The sequence below is a fragment of the Seriola dumerili genome, unplaced genomic scaffold (assembly GCF_002260705.1).
Source record: "Seriola dumerili isolate Sdu_G_001 unplaced genomic scaffold, Sdu_1.0 BDQW01000138.1, whole genome shotgun sequence".
Taxonomy (NCBI): Eukaryota; Metazoa; Chordata; class Actinopteri; order Carangiformes; family Carangidae; genus Seriola; species Seriola dumerili.
In genome coordinates this window covers 1649230-1669121 of record NW_019174393.1, presented here as the reverse complement: position 1 = coordinate 1669121, position 19892 = coordinate 1649230, and positions in this window count along the sequence as shown.

The window sequence follows — 19892 nt, the reverse complement described above, 5'->3', positions numbered from 1 at the left end:
ACACACACACACACACACTTATACACAAGAACCCACACAGATGTGGACAACAAGCACACTCTTGTACAGTGTTTAGACTTGACATTGGGAATCGATAAGAGTCTGATCGATGCTGTTGGCTTCTCTGACTTCACACACACCAGCTGCTGTTAAGACGATGCCAGTGGCACAGATCTAAGTTTTTTTCTTTTCTTTTTTTTGTGGATCAGGGAAAGCTATCAAAAAGCTTTCAGGTTTGACAGCAAAGTGTTATCGAGTCTCTATTTGAGGCCTACCTGAGCGCTCACTAGCGTTTCTTGTTACTCACTGTTTCCCTGCAGAGGTTTTTATTATTCTTTGTTCTGTGCTCAGTTGCTTTATTCTTCTTCATGCTTTCAGTTACAGCCTGAGCCTTTCACAGCCACTGCCCAAGGCTGCATCCATCAAAGCAGTCAAGGCACCACAGCCAATTGATTCCCTAATCGAATATCATTATTACCAGCAATTAGCTTGCACTATGACTTCAGTTAAAATCGCTAATTAACAAATGTGGGCTGTGTGAGTGTGTGCCGGGAAGACAAAAGATGTCTTCATGAGACGTGCGGCAGCGGATAGGTGCACCAGCGTGCAACGTCTCAGCACGGCGACATACTTAGGAGCGGCTATTAATCACCTCACTGTTGTCATGGTGTGTGACGCGGCGATCGCTGCGGTGATGGGAGCCCACCTGTTTGTATCCGATGCTCGCTCAGCAGATGGCCCACCCAAGGAATGGTGCGGGCTAATTGCTGTTGATTCATACACAACATCCAACGTGGTTTTTTTTTAATGGAGACATGCTTTCTTTATTGAATAAAGAGGAGGGAGGGAGGGGGGTTACCTGTGAGAGACAATCTCACTTATTGAACTAATTATTGTGCGACGCAGGGATTTATCTACCTTTGACGGCCTGTGACTAACAAACAAATAAAATGTGCTTCGGATCAAACTAACAGTAAAATGTACCTATGTTAATTTTACAGATTAAAATCAAAATGTTTTATGCTCAAGACCATTTATATATACATATATATATATATATATATATATATATATATTATATAGCAATTATATATTATGTTTCTAGTAAAATACGTCACTGTGGCATGTCTTCATAAAGAGAAGGTGTCAATAAATAAACCAAAAGGTAATAAATAATGCCTAATGATTCTTAATTACAATAGCTGATCAGTCAGGAATAGACGTGGTTTTAAATATTAACAGCTATTTACAGACTGTGTGGGCTGAAACGCACAAGAAGCGCAATTCTCCTTTAAAATAATTCACTATGTTTACAAACTCATTTAAATATGCAATATGGCTGCTCCATATCCATGTGGAAAGCCCAGGGATAATCTGTCAATGTTTTTTTTTTTTTCTATAAATCTTTCCATAACAATGACCCCTTCATATAAAAGCCACTTATCAAGGTATTGGCTCTTTATATCTGCTTATCAGTTTTCAACCGAGCACACACAACCCTCTGTCTTCTGTCTAAATTACATGTACAGTTTAGTTTTGTGAAGCGGTATTCTTTGATTTGGATGTAATTTCTAAGCTTTGGCATATTCCAGTTGTCCTCCTTTATAGTAGCAGTAATTGCAGTGGTAGTGGAGGGTGGAGTGGAGGGTTTTTAAGTCTAAATTAGAGGTTCCTCCACCCTGCAAAGATAAAGTTCATAGTTTCATAGAGTTTGATGCTGAATTTTTTTGGCATGTCATCTCAGCCGCACGCTAATAGGCCCGGGCTTGAACACACACTGGAACACACAGGCACAAAAACACACAACATAAAAAGAAACACACCGAAAGTAGATAGAAAGGAAGGACGGAGGTGACCTCAGTAATTTGTGTCGAGTCAAATGTCAGTGAAGGGGGAGCTGGGAGGAAGGGGGGGGGTGGTTGCTTTTAGCTCGACAGTGGAGGTCTGGGACGGAGGTTGGAGAGCGGCGAGAGCGGTCATGATCGGCGGGTGTCTGCTGAGGTCTTTGTTAAAGCCCATTCTCTCTGCGACTGCGGGGGGAAGCGGAGAGCGTCGGAGGCCGGTCGAGGAGACGGAGAGGAAATCAATGGAGCTGCTGGAGACCATCCTCTCGCTCGGCACGACGCTCACACTCACACAGCTCTCGTGGCTTTCTCCTGCTCTCTATACCTCAGCTTGACCTCTTCTTTCCCTTTTATTTCCACTCTCCATCTAACAGTGCGCCTCGGTTTCTGATGTCCTGTCCCGAGCCACTGTCCGTCTCTTTTCTATATTTCCTTCCCTTTCCCTCCCCTGATAATACTTTACGAGAAACCAGGCTAAAATGTATTGGATGTTCGCCCAGTTGGATCTAGAAATCTGTAGCTGAGCTCGAATGTGCAGCTTATGAGGGAGCTGAATATCATGAATAATAACTACCAAGCTTCTTACTGTAATAACACACACACACACACACGCAGGCTCACACAATGCCTGTACTTGTATTGTACGCAGCCACAATTGCCCACAGCTATCATCCATTGTTTTAGACGTTTAATTGGAAACACAAAAGCAGCCCACGCTCCTGCTAATACACACAGTGCATCCAGCCCCCAGAGATCTCACCAAGATACATTTACAGTCTCCCCCACAGGGGAACGGGAGGAACAGGGCCGTTCCACCTCCATCTGTCTCCCTCGTAAGGCCTTTAAACCTCGGGGACATAACACTTTCCTCCTCGATAAACAAGGTGCGGGCCACTAAGCACCGCTCCCCGCTAAAGACTTCTACTGACCACAGTTTATCTGACTGAATATCAATAGCAACACTACATTTTTTATGCTCTGCTTCTTCGATTTCGAGGCCATTAATCTACCTAGACTGTTTAGGTTAAAAAAAATTTTTTTTTAAAAATCACCCAGCACCTGAAGCTTTGATACAATATCTGTGCCCCTTTGTAACTTAGCTTGTCGAGAATAATGCATGAAGGTGCAAAGTGCATTCAATATCAGCGTCTCGGGCAACCCAAAGCTCCCTATCTCCTCTTGATATAATAAGTGTTCACACTGTGAGGAGAAAGCAGGATGAAGCAAGAATCAATGTTTTATTTAAAAGGAACAGACCAACATCATTTAATGCTCTACACACACGTTAGTACGAACTACTCGAAGCTGAGTATCCAAATATTCTATGATGGGCGTTGAAAATAGTTTGTATTACTTATCTATGTTACTTTTGTTTTCGCATCCCCCAACCTGAACAACCATACAGCGGCAGGCGTGCCGGACCTTTGTCGTCGGTGGCTTGATTAGGTTTAGGAACAAAAACTACTCGGTTACATTTAGGAAAAGATCTTAGAGGAAGTACTTCCTTTTTACACTACACAATCTTTGTCGTCACGGTTACGATAATGACGACTTTAGCAGACGGTCACAGATAAAAGAAACGACACAAACTGCTACATTCACACGGGAGTCGAACACCGCTCTCCTGTGTTTTGTCGACCCATCCATCCACCACAACCTCCTCCTGATGTGGACGTGGTCTCTCTTTATACTGCGTCACCTCACTGTTCCCTTTGCTCCTGTCATAATTACTACGACCACTAGATGTCGCCGAGCAACAAAATGCAACTATGGGTCTTGATAAGCTGCTGCTCACACAACCTATCAGCTTGTTTTTTACAGGTGGATCACAGGATTGCACAGGACACGACACACAATCCTATCTAAATCTTTTTTTCCTAAAAATCTGGGTCATTCGGGTTAGTGATATGACATTAATCGTTTAGTGAATAAACGACTTCCTAAGACCCAAGATGAATTCTTCCAGTTGAGTGTTTCTTTAACCAGTCCTACGACCAAAGATATTCAACTTATAATCACACAAGACGAAGAAAAGCAGCAAATTCTCACAACTAGAAAAGCCAAAAAAGGAAATATTTGGTTTATTCGCTTGTAAAATGACAAACGATTATCAAAAAGTTTAATTAATTGGCTGTCCAGCTCTAATTTTAGGTCAAACTGTGAATGTAAATGACAATGACAGAACACATTATAATTGTGCAGTGCATGAAAAGTTACTGTAGTTGGACTGTAAGTTGTTAATGTAAGCACCTCACTTCCTCCAGTAACAGTAGTAACACTGCGTTATAGATACAGGCATGATGAAAACTGTGTTAATGTGTTACACGTGAAATTTGAGCAGAATGCCACTGTGACACAGTGGATTAAAAACCTGTGTTAATGTCTCTGTGTAGGAGAACTGTTTCGCCTCAGCTCACTGGCTCTTCAGCTGTCAGAACATGCGGCGTGCAGCTGCCTCTGCACTAGTGCACATGCCAAACTGCACCTTTTCAGGAGGAAACGGTACGAAATGTCAGAAAGGACTGCCTGGAAATGAATTTAGCTTGAAATAAGCGGAAATTATTGCACATTTACAGGATGTTATGTGCAGTTAAGATTACAACCATGAAATCTAAGTAGCGTCCAGGTCACAATCAGCGGGTCCGCCGCAGAAAACTCAACCAGCAATCTGTCCAAGCACCCAATATGAAAACACTGCAAAGAATCTCATCATATTACAGATGTTAGTGAGAATGAAAACCTAAACCTGCAAAACAGATGAGGATTACTTCCCGACTGGCCGTGACGCCAGCGTGGATGATGAGACTTGCCGCCTGAGTCGAAGGTAAAATCCAATCTGCCAGACAAATTCTCAACGAGAAAACAATGGCAGGTGAGGATCCGTTTGAATTTCAGAAAGCAATTTAAAAGTAAAGAGTAAAGTGATTACTTCCTGCTTTGAGTAATCTTTCTCTCAAATCTCAACAAATAAGTTAGAGGGAAAAAAAAATTAGAACTGATGGGAATAATGGCTGAAAGTCATGAAAAGTAATATGTTTTAAGCACATAAAGTCATATGACAGCTGTGAAAGCGTGATTTCCTCAGTGTAATGATGTATTCTCTGGTGACAAGGCTATCACAGCAGTATGCTGATAAAGAACACAACTGCTTTAAGTGGAGTTATAGGGATTAGCCCATTAGGCTAAATCAGCTAATTACATGGAGATTTTCTTACCGTTCCTCTGGCTAATTAATTCGAACGACTACCACCACTGTGTTCAGGAAATGAGTCCTCTCAGAGCAGATGAGGTAAAATAAAAAAAAAACACTACATCAGGCACTTTCGCATGCACCCGAGAGGAAGAGAAGAGCGAGGTTTCATCCACCTTTTCCTCCTGTTACAGCACCTTAGCAGCAAGGAGGAAAAAAAAGATCAACCTCTTAATTTTCACCTGCCGAGAGAACGGATGACAAAGAAGAGAGTTTGGGAATGTAACGCTCTTATTCTCTGGTGTTTAAATTAGCAGCAAGCTGTACTTAGTTCAGTAAAAGGTGAGCCAGGTGCAGAAAAAGTACGACAGGGTGAAAATGAACTGCACCACATGCAGTAGCTTTATTTAAAGGACAACATTAGAAAACATCCTTGAAGGGAAAATTTGAGCTGAACTGATAAAGTCGATTTTAATAATTTTATGATAAAAGTGTTGAATATTCGCCAAATGCAGCTTCTCAAATGTGATTTTCTCTCTTTAATATCACTGTAAATTGAATATCTTTGGGTTTTAGATCATCAATCAGGCAAAACAAGCAACATGAAGATGTCAGTTTGACGCTTCACAGACAAACTACATAAATAATGGATCAATTTAAACTCTGGAGACCTCATGTGGCAGCAAATGATATAACATTACATCATCTGGTGACATCAGTAAATGTTTCTGTGTTTACAAGCTGCTAGTTTGAAGATTGTTTTACTTCTACTACGACTACTTCATCTGTGGAACACGGTAACAGCTAAATGGATTGTTTTTCCTGCGTATCGTCATCTGATGAAACTGCAGGCAGGGAAATGCAACCGCTCGGGTCGCAGTCTGGAGCCCTGAACTGTGTACATCTATATCTCACTGCTTGCTTTTCTGATATTTCTTACCTTGCTCCTTTTTTATTTTTTCTCCTGGCTTTCACTTTAATGGCACCTCTGTTGTATTTGACTTCCACCACTTGTTGATTGAGTTCTGTCCTTGATTTTTTGCATATTTGTTCTCTGGCTTGATTTGTATATTTTCCTTTTGCTAAATAAAGTTTAACGAACTAGAAAAAAAATTCAAACTCTGATAGATTGAAATCATCAAGTGATGTTGGTAAATGTTTATCCGGAGAGAAAATGTTTTCTCGCTGCTTTATTGAAGGTCATTTTGACTTTTGCTCTAATGTTTCAATTTAGCACTTTTCTGTGCCCTGAGGCCGTTTCCAACCTGTGATGACACACTCACAACGGAAAAATTAATGTTGTAGCACTAGCCAACATCATATCAATTAGAGGTTGCACCTGTGCTTAAGCCAATTACACACACACACACACTTGAAAAACAAATGAGTCACTATGAGAAAAATCGCATCCTGTAAGACCAGGAAAAAAAAACTAAAAAATAAACTATGTAGAGAAAAGTAAAGTTTCCGAAATATGAAAAACAACAGCAAGAGGAAGGGCATAATAATGTGATGTCTGTGATCATTACAGCCTCTTCCTGACCTGCTGAATAGGCGGCTGCATCAGCCAGGTGTAGCCATACAACTCCCACCTCCGCAGCATGGAGAGTGTCTAACCTTGAAGCCACTCAAGCTGAAAACTGACAGTCTTTTAACCGGAACCTCGCCGTTTCAACAGTCTTTTAACTCTGTGAGAGCAAAAATTAATTAAAATTTAGACTAGAGCTCAAGGATAAAAGAAAAGCTAAAAAAAGAAAGAGATGAAAGACAGGTGAGGAGTGAAGAGATAGCAAAGAAATAGAAATAAATATGTAGGTAATAGAGATAAAGAGAAACAGACAAAGGAATTAAGAACAAAAAAACAAAAAAAAAACACAGGCGTTACGATGCTCCACTGTTCTGGGAAGGATTTCCACTAGAGTTTGGAACCTGGATGCAGGGATTTGCTCCCATTTGGCCACAAGAGCATTAGTGTGGTCCAGCACCGATGTTAGGCGATAAGGCCGGGGCTCACAGTCGGTGTTCAGGTTCATCCTGAAGGTGCTGGACGGAGCTTAAGGTGAGATAGACGGACAGATAGAAAAATAGAAAAAGATTTAAGAGATAGAATGTAAACAGAAGATCGTTTGATACTGAAAGAGAGAAATAGATTCAAAGATGTGGATAGAAAAAGATTAAAGAGAAAGAGATGGAGAAATAGAAAGTCAGACAGAAAGATAAATAAAGGAGTTACTGATAGAAATAGAAATGATGGCGAGGAAGATAGAAGGATAGCGAGGGAAGTAGATGAAGAGTGAGAAGGACAGATGAATAGAGGGAAACAGATAAAGAGAGAATATTTGCACACAGATATGAAGCGACAGAGAGGAAGAGAGACACTAGACCTATAGACAGAAGATAGATACTGTAGATAGACGGAGCCACAGAGTTAATTCCAACTCTCACAGACTCGTTCACAGGTGTGGGTGGGTGTAAGAGGAGGAAAGGGAGGGAAAGGAAAAAAAAAAAAAAAAAATTCAAACGTCTGGGTGTTCACACCGTTAATTTAGCCATGCAGAGCCCCATCGCACCATTCTCTCACTCTTCCTCGCTCCTGTCGGAAACATGCTAATTAGGGAAGCCGACTGACGTGAGCGAGGTTTAAAGGGTAATTAGCATAAAAATCCTACATGCTGTATTTTTACTTTCTCTAATCAACACCCTCACACATACACATTTTTCAGATGTGAGAAAAAGCGGTTTGACGCAATTAAAATGAAAATTAGCATCCAGGAGAAAAGGGGGGTGAGGGGGGGTGGTGGGAGACAAAATGTTCTCCCTTTGCATTTTGTTGTTTTTCTCTGTCGCTGCACTTTTTTAAGACTCAGAAAGAGGAAAAAAAAAAGAAAGAAAAACAGTGGATAATGTAATTGTTTTTACAAATAGAAGACATGTGGAGTGACAGGAATGCAGTGTTCTCTGTGTAGCTGCGATCTCGTTCTCTGTCACCGACTGACAATCTCATCTTTGCCTCTCGGGGATGTGGATTCACTGTAAACCACACGATGAGAAAATATTTTTATTCTCTTACACAGGGAAAGAAAAAAAAAAAAATCTTCTTTAGATAAAGTGTTGATTGCACAAATGTTGGCTAACACTTTACTTGAAGTGCGGCTTAGAAGGCATCGAAACACTGTAAGTGCCTGATAATTATTATGGTCAGAGTAAACACCATGTGCAGAGCCATGATGTGTTTGAATATGATCTACATAACGACATCATTCTGAACTGAATGTACTTTTCTGATGTTTTTTAAATCATTATGTCGGTCTTTGCTTCTAAACGGCTTCAAATCTGATTCTATTTCACCGAAATGACTCAAAACGCGCTTTTCACACATTTGTGCGGCTTAATAAAGAAAAGTGCGTGGTCGTGTCTGTTCCATGTATTCAATACACTACAGGGCAGACTTTGTCATTTCCTTTGTTTTCCTGTTTGGATTACTTCCACACTGACTTTTGCGATTCAGACTGAAGGTATTTCAACTGTTTGGCCCCGGTTTGCTTATTATAAAGGAGAAGAGAAAAGCTTTCAGTCTAAAAAAAAAAAAGGTCTCCTCAGGGTCAGGACAAGACAAGCTGGGCTGGGAAAGCAGTTGTTCTGCACTACTTGCTGTAACTATGGGCTTTGTGGCATAGTGTCCAGAATTTCATTTTTATCAGACCTGATGGTTTGGCCGCTGCTGCTGTTCGTCGGGTTGTAACAATACCTTCCTGTTCTTCAGCTGACAAGTAGCAGCAGCAGCGGCGGTGGCGGTGGCGGCAGCGGCAACAGACTCAGCACAGATTTATCCAGGGAACGAAGATGATTATTGAGCTAACACAATATTATTACTCCAAATAAAAAAGAGATAGAGACGGTTGAGTGCACATACAGGTGGCATGAGCATCATTCCAGCTGAGTTATTTTTTTCCTTCTTATTATTCTTCTTCCACGTACTTGTAAATAATGCATAAAAGCAAAGAAATTACCCATATTTTGAATTGCAGAGTAAGTCTGAAGTATCATGGTAAATCAGAGAAATACATTTGAAGAAATTATAAACTTCCAGGGATATATTTTTATCTAAAATGCTGTAATTGGACAGGAAACAAAAAGGACTGAACATTTCACTACTTTTCAGTTCATTAGGTCTATAAATACTTTAAAAACCAAAGTAAAACTAATGTCAGTCATGGGAAGCATTTCGGAACAGCTGTCAAATAACTTTCAATTAAGCCAAAATTTCATTTTCTCCATAACTACTTCTGAATTATTGCAATATCTCAACTTCTCAGCTTCTGCTCAGATTGTTAGAATATAAGAGTTAATTTCTTGTCACTGTGCTCCACTTCTTTCATGACACCCTGCAAGCAGGGAGAGGAGGAGGAGCAGTGACTTGACCTTGGCGCCTGGTCTCTAAGCACCATATTGCCCCACACCTGGGAGGCCCAGGGGCGACTGGAGAACCCGTCAGCCCTAGGAGGTCCGCAGATGGACTGAAGCCTCGGCCGAGAGAGAGAGAGAGAAAATGGGCCTGGATGAGGGTAAGGGACGAGGGAGGACGCCCTACGATGCCTTAAGGGATCCATATGCTCTGCTGACTCAAGCCAACGACACCAATTATTATGATTGGTTCAGAAATAGGCCAAATTGGGTTCGTTTGCAGTCCGGAAGTGCAGCAGGAAGTCTTAAGATTTGTTTCAAGATGATTAAGATTAGGAACAGATATTATTCTTATCATAATTTTAATCAGAAATTCAAAAAAAACAAACACCCAGTGAATTATATTTGCCAAAAGGCTGGTATTTACTCAGTATGGAAGAGCTAATACATCACCCTGACCTTATACCTTGTACACGAATTGAAAGTTCAAATGTTGAGAAAAGTTAAATATCAAAAAGTCTCTCAAGTGTCCCTTTCTCTACTTGTTTCATCAAAATTTCCCACTCCTCCCTGCAATCTCTACATCGCTCCTATCCACGGTATTAAACCTGCAATATGCCACTTTCTGCCATGATGGAGGCAGCAAAGCGTGTTAGTGGCCCTGCCCTCCATCTCTAGCATGGACCTGTGAATCACCACCTACATCTCAGGTACCATTTACACTTGTCATTTCAAGCCAGTCTCATATCCGGATGAATCCAGATTAGATTTAAAAACAAGTTCTTGGCAACTTCTCTGGATTTCAATCCATTTCAAATGATGCATTTATGCATGATTAAGAATGGGGACGTCGTACATGGCTAGCTGGCCACCGTGCTACGTTAGAGTTAACATGAACTCTGCAGAAATTAATCCAATTGAACAAAATGGGAATTTGGGGAATGCTAAAGAAGACATCTCCATCTGCCCTCAATGACTACAGACCAGTTGCCATCACATCCCACACAATGAAAGACTGGTGAATGCCAGCCTCAGACCTCAGGGGAGGACCTCTCTCGCTGCAGTTTGCCTATCGTCGTCAGGTCAGAGTCGACCATGTCACCATATACCTGCTTCAACAAGCCATTTCTCACCTGGACAAAACAGGCAGCACTGTGAGAATTACGTTCTATGACTTCTCTAGTGCTTTTACCACAATCCAGCCCGTCCTGCTGAGAGAGACACTCCAGAATATGCAGGTAGACACCTCCACAACTTCCTGGATTACCGACTACCTGACAGACACCTCCGACATTCAACACTTCTCTTGAAGGTGGCCAATACCAAGGAGATGGTTTTGGACTTCAGGAGGACTAGGACTATGTTAAACAACATTTACAATTCTTGAAAAGGAGGAGGAGATAGTGGAATGATACATATATCAACAGACAAGCTTAGGTCCTTTAATGTGTGCAGCAAGATGTTGAAGATCTTTAACCAGTTGTGGCCAGTGCAATACTCTTTGCTGGTGTCACTGGCTCCGATGCTGCAGCAAACTGAAGCAGGATGGCTGCTCTGTTCAGAGGACTTGTCCGGAGCCCTTAGAGTCGGTCATTGATAGGAGGATGCTGCACGAACTGTTGAGCATCATTTCACATCCCCTCCACGACCTGCCGGACCAACAGCGGAGCACTTTCAGTAAGAGACTTTGTCAGCTCCACTGGGAAAAGGAACGCTACAGGAAGTCCTTCCTGCCAGCTGGCATCACTCTGCACAATGATTCTCCTCTGTGTCGGGAGAGAGGACTCCTCTGACAGGGCAGATCTTCCTTGTAAAGGGCAGACAGCTGACCTGGACTTTTTATTCCTGATATTATGTATGACATCTGTTATATCAGATTAACCATGTACAGTGATACAGCGTATTTCAGTATCATTTATTACTAAACTCGCAGTTATGACAGAAACACACATGGTGATCAAGTAATATTAATAATCATGTAAGATTTTAAGAAACATAGAAATGTTTATCCCACAGAAACCAATCAAAATACTTCTGTTGCAGTATTCAGTTGACCTACGAGCTTCTAGATAACTTGATGTAATGTTTATAATATTTGTATTACTCCACTCAGCCGTGCATCTGATTGTGACTGCTGGACCGTACGGTTGGTCGTTACTTGTTCCAGCAAATCATCTGAACCAGATTGTGCCATGTTGAGTATTTGTATTTGTTGGAGTGACGGGACGTCCTTATTAACCCAATGTCCCAGTTTATCAGAGCTCCGATAAACTTCCGCACACTCGCGGTATCAACGGACGCAGATGGACACGGGCCGATATCATCTGATGTGTTATTCTGTGCTCTGACTTCATTGTGGAGGGAAAATGTTGTGCGTCTCCACCATCTGATCTAAAGGAGTGCGAGGCGGTCGGTCTCCTGACCGGAGAGCAAGGTGCTGTTGATGCTGACACAGTGTGCAACGTGGTGGCAGCGGTTGCCAAGACAATTATCACCTCCTGCATCGGCGTCGGAGGTGAGAGACCCGCCCAGCCCGTCCCCGCGGTGATGTCACTGTTACCAGGGATACTCAACACAAAGGCCAGAAGCGCTGCCAAGACCAGCAGGGGAGTGAGGGGGCTGCTTATACCATTAACATACCCTCCCAACACCCCCCTTCTTTTTCCTAATGCCACCACCCTTCTATCGCATCATCCTCAGTCCGTCTCATCACCCTGTGCCATTTCCCTCAGAGCTGACTGCCATCTGTGCTCTGAGAAATACTCCCCATTTGTTTTCTCTGGCTCTGCCATCCACTTTTCTTCTCTGTCTTCTGACTTGCGAGATGCAGCCGCAGGGGTTCTCAAACTCCTTCATGTCAGACACCCCCAAATAAGCCCACATTAGTCCACAAACCCCCCCCCCCTCCTTTGATAAGATTTCATCCAAGGAAGCCATATGGGAGGATCTTTGTTGATTTAGTATTGAATTTCAGAACTGACTACACTGTATGTGGAGGGCTGAAAACTGTGAATACTCATTCTTATACATTCTGTAACTGGGATACTTTCTCCTAAATTGAATCATAGTGAATTTTTGTTTCGTTAGGGGCCTCCGAGGAGCCACTCTGAGGACCCCGGGGATCCCCAACCCCACTTAGAAAAGAAAAGCCACAGCAGCTGCGCTTAGAGAGCGAGAGAGACAAACAGTGCGCAAGAGAGAGAGAGTTGCAACCTAAAACTAATGTTCTTTTCCTCCAAAGGGCTAAATGTAATAATAAGTCCTCAGGCTCCTCTCTGCAGCTGTCAGAAAGATCAAGTTACAGCCCCATATGAGCAAGCAACAGTAAGTGAGTGTGTGTGTTTGTGCAGGGGCAGGGGAGTGTACTTAACATGATGAATTGCCATCTGCATATGTCTATATAACCAATTTGGATGCTTCAATGAGCCAATGACCTGATGACCAAAGGGCATCATTGAAAGTCATATCCTTATTTTTATCAATTATATTTCATTATTCTTATCTTTATCTGTATCTTTATCTCATTTACTTTGTCTCATCTTTTTGAACTTATTCTTATTTTATCTTATCCTCATCTTTATCTTTATGCCATTTCGTCTTTTGAATTCTGCTCATCTTATCTTTTTCTTTATCCTTATCTTATCTAATCTTATATTGGGAGTATGAAAGGGCTTTGAGTTGAACATATTTGGTATCAGTGAGTCTCTCTGCAAGGCTTTTGATGAGCTGCCTCTCAATTAAAAACATCCACTTGTGATCAAACGTTACGGGAATCCATCCAATAGTTGAAGAGATTTTACTGAAAACCACAAATGTCAACTTCGTGGTGGCTCCAGAGGAAAAGTCAATGGATCTTCAAAGTCATTAGGATACATCAAGCGGGAACTGTGAATGTCTAAAAACTTTAGGACCAATCCATCCAGTAGATGTTGAGATATTTTACAGGGTAAAGGAAAATTCTGACACAAGAAAAGTCAGCAAAGTCGTTCTGATCCATACTCATAGTGCCATGAACATTAGTAGCTAATTTCACAGCAATTCATCTAATATCACCAACCACCATTCATCCACTGCGGGTCATGAATGTCTGCACAAAGTTTCATGGAAATACATCCAATAGTCTTTTAGATCTTTCTGTTCAAAGTGATGGATGAACCAACCAAAGGACCAACACTGCCATCCATGCAACCATGAAAACGATTCCTTTACAGAAGCTCCATCCATCGGTTTCAACTTAGGTAAATCTTACATTACAAATTTATTTCACTCTTTTCAAACGGATTTGTGGACACCTGTCTGTAGTCTGTAGTCTGCACGTGAGGCGTTTAGGAGACAAATTAACCTGCGTTACACTCTCCTCTAGGGCTGCACTATTAATCGAAATATGATCCAAATCGCAATACGGATCTAAAAATCATATTCTCCAGATGTAAAGGAACATGTTTCTTTGGTACCAACATGTTTTCCAGGGAAAATGAAATCCAAAAATGCCATTCCACCTGAAATCGCAATCACAGCCAAAATAATCGCAATACGATTTTTATTTTTTTACATTTCGTGTAGCCCTACTCTCCCCCTCTAAACTGCATGAGTCTGTGCATGCACGTCAGTCACACGCCACGCCACCCACCACCACAAGCAAATTCTCAACCTGTGAGAAACACCGACGTCAAGCCGATTTAATGCAGCCATTTGAAGTTGTGCTTTTGTTCTCTTGTAACATATCAGAAACTGTACTGCTCTTTATCACTCAGCCATCAGCATCATCTCCGTCTCATCTTGGGCAGATGTAGACACAGAATGTGTCTGTACATCGATGCATCTGAGAGCACAAGAGAAAATAGACTGTACATTGAGTATCACAGGGTTTTACTGGGCCAAGTACACATCTGAATTATGAGATCTCTCTCCATTTACTGTAACTGTGTTCCTTAAGGACAGACTCATTCAAGTGCTGTCACTTCCATTCCATCTATTCCTCTGATCCTTTCTGTAACGGCCAGTTAAATAGCCAGTAATGCCTTTTAGCCTGTTAGTGCTGGATGCTAGTGAGCCCAGACAGACTGGGATGGACATATGGAGGGAGTCTGGCAACAGACTCGCAGTCCTGATGCCAGCTTTTCAGAAACATTCACACACACACACACACACACACACACATATATCTGCACTCCTTCGTATCTGTTGTCCAGAGCTCTGAGCCGTCCCTACTTCCTGCTGTCCGACTATCTCAGAACCTGCTCCACACGAGCATCGTGGGAATTTTGGAACCTCCTCGATTTCCCATCATCCCTCTCGGCCAAGGGCAGGCGTCCAGGACGAAAGGCTGGACAGCTCGCCGTATTCGCAAATGCCCACCCACAGAGAGGGAGGATGGGACGGCACATAAAGGTGAAAGCAAAGCTTTGTTCAAAGAACAGTCCAGCATGGATCGCTTCCCTCCTCACATGTTCGTCTCTGTGTCTTTTGGGTGTGTGTGTGTGTCATCTCAGTGTGTGTGCATGTGTGTGTGTGTGTGTGTGTGTGTGTGTGGTGTGCCTGTGCTGACAACTGGCCTAGAAATCCTTTCCAAAAGTCACAGGTTGAGTTCTGTGTGAAACAGAGATGTATTATTGGGAAGCCAGACTGACAATGAAACCAGTCGCTGTCTCTATTTTTATTATACAAACGTGCAAATGCAGAATGAATCACTTTTTCTCATATCGGTCTGATCCCGGCTCGACTTCGTTTGTCGTTTCATAAAGTGGTGCTGACATTATTGAAGGTAGGTCTTGTTATTGGAGCTTTTTCTTTGAATGATGAAACCCAAAATCCAATAAACCCTCAGTTCTTTAAACTGTAAGTATGGAGCATTTTAACATCTCAAAATTATGCCCTTGTATGTTTTCATAACCTCTTCCTACCTACCTGATGGTAACGTCATGTTGAGAATTGGCAGCTTCTACTCTACTCTGCATTTCACATTGAATGTCATTGGATCTGATTTAGTGACATGAATGGAAATTCCTGTACAAATCATATCCAGCATCTTTACTCTGTCCAATAAACCAAACTAGAACCAATGAAGCAATACTAGCTATCTGAGTCTAAGGCACTGTGTTATTTTACTATTTCATTTGTAAGTAATATATAAAATAAAACTAGTAGCGGGCCAAAAAACAGGTCGGAAGAAATATAATAATAATAACAAAAATCTTTAAAAAAATGAGGGATAGCAGCATGAATGTTCAAGAAACACTTGTGCCGGTTTGTTAACACAGTACATAAAAGGTGGTTATGGTTAGCTTAGGTGCTAAAACAAATAGTCAGTTAATAATTTAGTTGATCGCTAAAAAAATGTACCAACAAATATTTGCAGAATTTGCCAAACATTCTCCAGTTCCAGCGTCTCAAATGTGACCACTGTTCTTGTTCTTCTCTGCTTCATATTATTTAAATGGAATATCTTTGGGTTTCTGAACTGATGGATGGAAAGAGTCGGGAATTTGAATATTAACATGTCAGGCTTTCAGGACTTGTGTTCACAATAATTTTACATTTTATAGGCCATTTGTGAATCAATCAATCGGGAGCTTCAACTATACAAACTCCAAGTGATGCTCTTGAAGCCTCAATGTGGATCCATTATAATAATCACTGTGAAAAAGTTTTGTCTGAAGGTTAATTTTCTACAGGGTGATATTAGTTTTCATGTGCAACTTATCTATATATAAACCTGAATCTGAGACTGGAGAAAAACTTCACAGTAACAAGAGCAGTGTAAAACATCTTTCAACACTTAAACTAGGGTGTTAATGCATTCTCTAGACAGCGATTTCCGATGTCAGAACTTGTTTTTTCTCCGCTTTTTGCCCCAAGTATCTTCGTACATACCTAAATCTGTTAGTGATTATAGCCGCGGGTTAAAGACAGCAGAAGGTGCACTGAAGCATTCCAGCACAGTCCTCCTATCTAGACTGGACTTTAATCTTAGCATTGTGTCCCTCCATCTCTCCATCCAACTGTTTTCTAATCCTTCTCTCTCCCGGAGAACAGCGGCAGATGGGTCTGTTCCTTTGTGAATAATGAATGCTCCGGGAAACTGTGTGAAGCCGCAAAAACCTGTTTTATACACTTTTTTTCCACTGACATTAATTTGACGTGACTCAACCTGCGAATAACCTGTCGTCCACCTGCCACTGTCAGCAGATGAAATCCACTCTGGTTATATTGTGTGAGTGAGAGGTGGGGGTGGTGGTGGTGGTGGTGGTGGGAGCAGAGAGAAGTGGACATCCTGACCTCTCCCAGAGCTCCGTGAAGGTCAGAGAGCAGCAGGGGCCTGCAGAGCACTGAGGGCCAACCGCACACATAAACATGCATTCACACACACACACACACACACACACACACACACACACACTACACGCACACACACACACACACACAAAAGAAAATCTACACACAATCTTGCTTTACACTTATTGGCCTGGACAAGCCCTGAGGTTCCTGATTGCATACAATCTCAACACCAATAACAACCATCCAGTCCTCTATGCTACACATGTCAGGTCATGTCCCATAATATACAGGTTGAAATACAGAGGGAAAGACAAAAAGCTGCACTGGGCATCTACAACAGCCTCAAGCGGCAGTGTGATGTAATACCTTTAATTTTTCAAAGCCTAAGGACTTTACTGCCCAGAAATTATTCAACATGATATGGAGCTTCTTGCTGACACACTTTCATCTCTCTACCCCAGTGGGGATGGAGATGATGAGGAAGTTCAGCTATCGTGAATCCTCCATCTTCCTCTGGATATAAAAAACAGTCAATGAACTAATTCCTTGTATATAAAAACAGTCAAACGTTTAGACTTTAAGTTGCTATTTGGACTTAAAAGATGCATCAGATGTTATTTTTCTTTGCAAATAATAAAGCCCCTATATGTGGAGATTCCAAGTTTTTTGTTTTTTGTAGAAAGAAACCGACTGAAGCAATTGACACATGAATTATAATTTAGAACATCACAATTAAAAATTGTATAGTAATAAAATAAAAAAAGTATTGGTGTTGTAGCTGGCTTCTGGCCTAAATTAAGTCCTTTAGAGTCGCCTATTCTATTCTAACTCCTGGTGAACTGCATGACACACTTGTGTGGAGCCATAATGCAAAGGATGAAGCGAGGTGACCTTTTGTTTCATCATTTCTGCTCATTTAAACAAGACTGTGAGACTGTGTGACAGCGGTGCTTTGAGTTAAATGCTAACGTCATCATGCTAAAATGCTCACAATGGTAATGCTAACTTGTTAATGTTTAGCATGTATATCATTTACCTTCTTAGTTCAGTGTGTTAGCATGCTAATATTAGTTAATTAACAATGTACAGCTGAGGCAAATTGAATTTCTGTAGTTTCCATAGTTTTGCAGGTAATTGGTCTTCAACACTAGAACTGGACAAATTGAGATTTTGACCTCATTGTGTGTTAGATAAAAAGTTAGGGGATCAATAAAGTGATTACAGTTATTCTGATGGATTCATGAATGTGCGGACCAAATTGTAAGTAAAGGTATTTCACAAAAATGAATATCTTGCATGGAGAGATATTTTTCCCAAAGTGACCACATATAACATTAGCAACCTAAATAAATGTAATCACATGGGACAGGAGGCTATTTTCTGTTGCAGCTTCAATCCACAAATTTCACTCTGATGTGACAACATTTTATCGTTAGTCCTGGAAGTTGGTATCATTCATCCTGTCCTCTCCGTCGGCTCAGTGGTCTTTAGCAGAAAAGTGTTGTAATTCTAACGAGATCAGAGCTTTATCACAGCACACATAAGGTGACAGACTCTTTATTATCCACTCAGAATAGACCTAATTTAATGACATTGATCTGGAGTCTGTTAGAAGCTCAGAACCTAGCAACAAGGTACAGCAGACGTGGGCATGAGGTCCGTGTGTGGGTGGACAGATAACACTGACAAGTGTCTCCTTTATTTAATATTGCATTATTAAAAAGTAGATTGATTAGTTACACTGGGGGTCTGTGCTGCTGAATATTTTCATGATAATAAGTTTGACAAAACACACAGGAGGTTCTACATTGCTAATAAAGTTTAATGTATTAATGTTTTATGTGATCATGTCCAGGTTTCGATGAATCTCATTAATTGCAGCTTTTACCATTTGTCATTCTTTAGAAGCCGATCACTTTAATGTTGGTTTAAACTGAGACTTACATCCCCACAAAACAAAAACCTTTGTGACACTGAACACTGTTGTGTGAACACACTAGTTTTAAGTAGATAACATCAATGAAAAGAACAAAAAAAGATGTGAAACTATAGTTTTATTAAAAATTAGATTTTTACCAGTCAATTTTCTATAAATGATTTTCAAATAATTGAAGTTTTTCAGCGCTGTCTTAGACAAAGAATCCACAGGTAAAAGTCAAGAGGTCCCTTGTTGGGTTTTTTTTTTTTTCTCTGTTGGTTTTTTCTTCTTGTGCTGTAAAATATGTACCGGCAGTGTTGTGCAGGTTGGCATGTTATCACCCTTTCAAGCCCCTGTTGGGGGGGGGGCGGTGTGTGCAGATATATCTGGGCTCAATTAGTTGCACTGTCACGGCAGGTTGGTGTGCCGGTAGCTTGATGGTCCTGGCTACAGGCAGCTCAGCTGTAAATCAGACTGTGTGTAATAGGCTTCGCAGCGGTCTCCAGGGCTGAGTGTGTGTTATGTCTGCACATGTTCCTCTGTGTGCGCGCGAGGCATGCCAGAGCACAGGACGATGACTTTCCAGCATTTTATTGGCCGTTTCGTAATGATGGCGCAGGGTGGAATTGATGCGGGCCTTTAATGGCGGCTGGTAATTTGTGTTAATGCTTTCAGCCGGAGCCCTCTGAGACTTTCAACAAGGAATTTTATGCCTCCAAATGAGGGAAAGGTCACCGCCTGCTTTATTCCATCGACCAGACGGGATCAATGCAGCTAATGTTCTCGCCGTAACTTTGTTGTTTCGCCTGGTTAGAAAATCAAAACCATATTTATGACAGTCATTTTTTCCTTCCCTCTTTTGCCGGCCAGCAATCGGCACGCGGCGCTCAGATGAAAGCCGCAAACCTTCAAATCTTTATTCATGTTCCTATCATTTAAATTCGCAGCTTTGTCCCTTTGTGGCGATCTCAAAGCCCTGTCCCCTAAAATATTTAAGTGTGGACTAACCAAAGAGCAACAATTTGGTTCAACTCAGAGGGTGGGGGATGGGGGGGTGGGGGGTTGGCGATGGGGGTATTATCTCCGGCGAGCAGAGTGTAGCCCTGGCAATCAAAGAGACGCCTTCTGCAGCCGAGTGAGGAGCAAGAGACACAGAGCAGGGAAATAATTAGATGACAGAGATCGACAAACACATCAATAAAATGAAAGGGATACTGTGTACACGGAGCGGGAGGAACAAATTGAAGAAAACAGGAAG